At 32.7% G+C, this 3,649-nt stretch overlaps 1 long non-coding RNA gene across 5 annotated transcripts in view; it reads left to right on the top strand.

Annotated features, from left to right (window-relative positions):
* The window catches only part of LOC111089350, a 40,441-nt gene that overhangs the window by 23,365 nt on the left and 13,427 nt on the right, over positions 1-3,649 (top strand). The gene's annotated exons all lie outside the window — the stretch shown is intronic.

Genomic DNA, 3,649 nt, shown 5'->3' with positions numbered 1-3,649 from the left:
CCACTAGACTACCCCAACACACTAACCACTAGACTACCCCAACACACTAACCACTAGACTACCCCAACACACTAACCACTAGACTACCCCAATTGCAGTTTATGATATACATGTATATGTTTAAAGATATATATGAATGAAGATTTATAAACTATGTAGAAAAAGAGTCAAAAACATTTGCATTATAAAACTGAAAGTAGTAGCATATAGATACATATGTTATTCATTAACAATATCTAACATTACATGTTACTTGCCCAGATTAATAGTATTTGAAAATCCTTATAATGCATTAATATAAGGTGGCAGAAATAACAAGGTTTTAGGATTAAGCATTAAGTAATTAAAAATGAGGCTTAACATTTAAGGGGCAGTAAGGAGTGTTAGGATCCATCAAGGCTGTCAGATCCAAATAAAAAAAACAACAAACCTTTTTTTTTTACATTTACTGCAACCACTAAATCCAAAAGCCAACCACCCTGTTAGAAAAAAAACTGAAGAAACTCCTATAGCACCTAAGGTATATCATGTTGCTGTATTATTTTGTGAAAATATTACAAATTATTATTTTGCTGTTATAAATTAGTTCTAAGTGATGTACAGATTTATAGCCTGTTCAAAGAAAGTTGGGTGTTCTTTCTCTTAAGTTTTGATTTTGGATACTTTCTAAAACAAAGATTATTTGTCACATTACTGTTCATAAACAGTAATATGTGATGCATTAATGATGTGTGGATATATCTTTCATCCTGAAGGGTTGTTGAATAATTAATATTTTGTTATGCTTGCCATAAATTTTTTTTGTTATTGAAAGTGATTTATAAATCCAAACAGTTAAATGTATCTATTGATCAGTGTTTCTTAAAAGATGGTCTTTGAAAGCTTTCAGTTTTTGATAAACACAATATCTTACAAAAATAATTTTTTATCACAAAACTTACGTGTTTACTGTTTGGAAAAAAATTAACTTTTGGCAGTGAAGCACTGAATGACATAGGTAACTATTAAGGTGGTGAAAATATTTTATCAATCAATAAATACTATGCCTAAGGAATGTTTATGAAGCATATTAAAATTTTTGTAATTTTCTCATGTATTGTATATTTTAAGAGGTAGCAAGTGTCTGTTCTTATTGATCAATAAATGTAGTTTTAAATTAATTTTCACTTCTTTATTGTAAAATCATAAATTGTTTTTTAACAGTTGTAAAGATGTACTTTGATTAATGGATTAATTGTTATTTGTTATAAATTCTTTAGTACTATGAAGTGAAGGATAGGTCCAAGCAAGTAAATTATTTTTTCTTTCTCTTTTAATTCCAATAGTTCCCATTTATCCTAAACTATTTATAAGAGCAGGATCTATCCAAATTCTGATGTAAACCTTATAGAAACTCATCTGATATTCTCTTTTTATAAGCATGTCCAGACTACATGATACGTGATTCCCTATAGATGAAAATGATTAAAAGAAAGCCAGTACTGTTAAGAAATGTTATCTTGTATTATAAGGTAATGCCTAAGTATTCAGAAAATGAAGTATATCAATTTGTGTGTGTGTATATATATATATAATCAGAAGCAAATGATAAACTATGTAAAGTTTCAATTTTTGTATGATACACTGAGATTGTATTAATATTCTGGATACCACCTAAACTGGACCATTCTGATATGGTACATTACCTCCTCGCACGTGTATAGCTATTCTCGTTCAGTGCTGGCCTCTATACACAAACATTTTTTTGCATGCCACAAGCTTTGAACACTTACATACCCTCGATCAACGTGGTTCAACTGCGTCTCACATTTAAATCATCATGCAACAACCCTCCACCAATAGGAGTGCAACACACCCTCCTAACGCATGTGACTCCATCAATTAAATTCTATGAAACGATTACTTCTTGTTAGGCAGTGATCAAGTCAAGATGTTTTTCAATGGTGCTCTTTTCACCCATCCATTCAGACTAATCCCTACTCCTTTTAATCTGTGGGCATCGTTGGTCTGATATATTTGCTATTGATGTTTCACATATTTTTTCTATTCCATACATGTTCTCTTTAATCCAGATTGGTCTTTCCTATCCAAAACTTCAGGAGCTCGTGAGAGACAGTCTTCCTTCTTGCCGATTTCACTTCCATCCAATTCCCACCTTTATTTCTGATCTGATCCAAAGAGAGAGATCTATGCTCAGTATATGCTCTACATTGTTACATTGTCTGCACGGCCTCCTTTAGTAGTTTCCGTTCCCACCTTTTCATTCCCTGGCACCATTCATTTGTATGTGACCTTTTTTCCTTCTACCCTTCCAAGTTGGATACATCAACTGATTCGATTGGTCTATTCCTCCCTGTCTTTTTCTTCCCGAATTCTGTTCCAGGGGTTGTCACATTTTCTATCTTTTATTTCTTTTTTGTTTTCCAGTGCACTGTCCTCAAGTTGCTGAGCTCCTCAGGATATCTTAGTTCTGTATTCAGTTTTTCCTGAGCATCCATTAGCTTGGCCAGTTTCATGACTCACTGATCTTTTTAGATGTGGATGAAGGGAGCTATTGTTTTAGGAGTATGTCCACTCATAAATTTTAGCTGGTCTACTCCCTTGAGAATCTTCCACTACAGGTGCTAACATAGTATTTCCCTACCTGTTTGTGCCACACTTGTGCTCCCATTGTGGCTCCATATGTCAACACATCACCTCACTAATTGACTCACTTTTGTTATAAACTAAAGGACATTGAGAGCGAAGAGGCACCCTGTTGTTCATAGGTCCAGTCTATGTATAAGGCCAGTCTGCTATAATCTGGTTCTTATATTTATGGTTCTGGATTCTACTTTGACTCTGCTTGACTACATCTTGGGTGTGGTCTAGGTTACTACCTTATAATATTTTTTTTTGGTATAATCTTAACTCTCCCTAACTCCCATCTTTTTAATATGGTGGTTGCTGTGGCTTTCAGTATTTCAGGGTAAATTTACCTGATTTGAATTTTACATTCTTAGGATTGAAAATAATTACAAACAGGTACTTGCTTCTAAAATAAATTCCCACCTACCTCTCCAGAACTGGGCAATTTGCAGTTTTTCCATTATGATTGAAACTAAGAAATCTGAATTACCACTAGAAAACAGAGCATATTTAACTTTGAGTTACATGTTTGTTGGCAGGATCATGTCAACTCAACAAAAAAAGGCTTCCAGTTGAAAATAGTTCAAACTTTGCATATTCTCATCTTTGGATCCAACAGAACTATGCAACTAATCAAGACTTAATTGTCTCACAAATACTTTTCCTTATATACCTGTTATGGTTACATTAAAAATTTTGTACATTACTGTGTGTTGCTGATATGACTGCATGCATGCTTCTTCTACCATTGGATTAAAGTCTGCACGTGTGTTAAATTTATGAGCTCTTAATGTTTTTCAGTTTTAATTTTTGTGATTTTAAGATTAGATAAATTTTTTAAGTTGTTGATAAATTTTTTAATTGAATGGTGTATCATATTTGATTATTTTTAACTACATAAAGCATTCACCTTTTTAAATCACTTCTAAATCTTTGCAATGATGTCTATATACTTTATCACTTCTAAATCTTTGCAATGATGGCTGTATACTTTATCACTTCTAAATCTTTGCAATGATGG

The sequence above is a fragment of the Limulus polyphemus genome, unplaced genomic scaffold, assembly GCF_000517525.1.
Source record: "Limulus polyphemus unplaced genomic scaffold, Limulus_polyphemus-2.1.2 Scaffold5979, whole genome shotgun sequence".
Taxonomy (NCBI): domain Eukaryota; kingdom Metazoa; phylum Arthropoda; class Merostomata; order Xiphosura; family Limulidae; genus Limulus; species Limulus polyphemus.
Note: the sequence above shows the minus strand (reverse complement) of the source record. Positions and strands in the feature narration are given on the sequence as shown.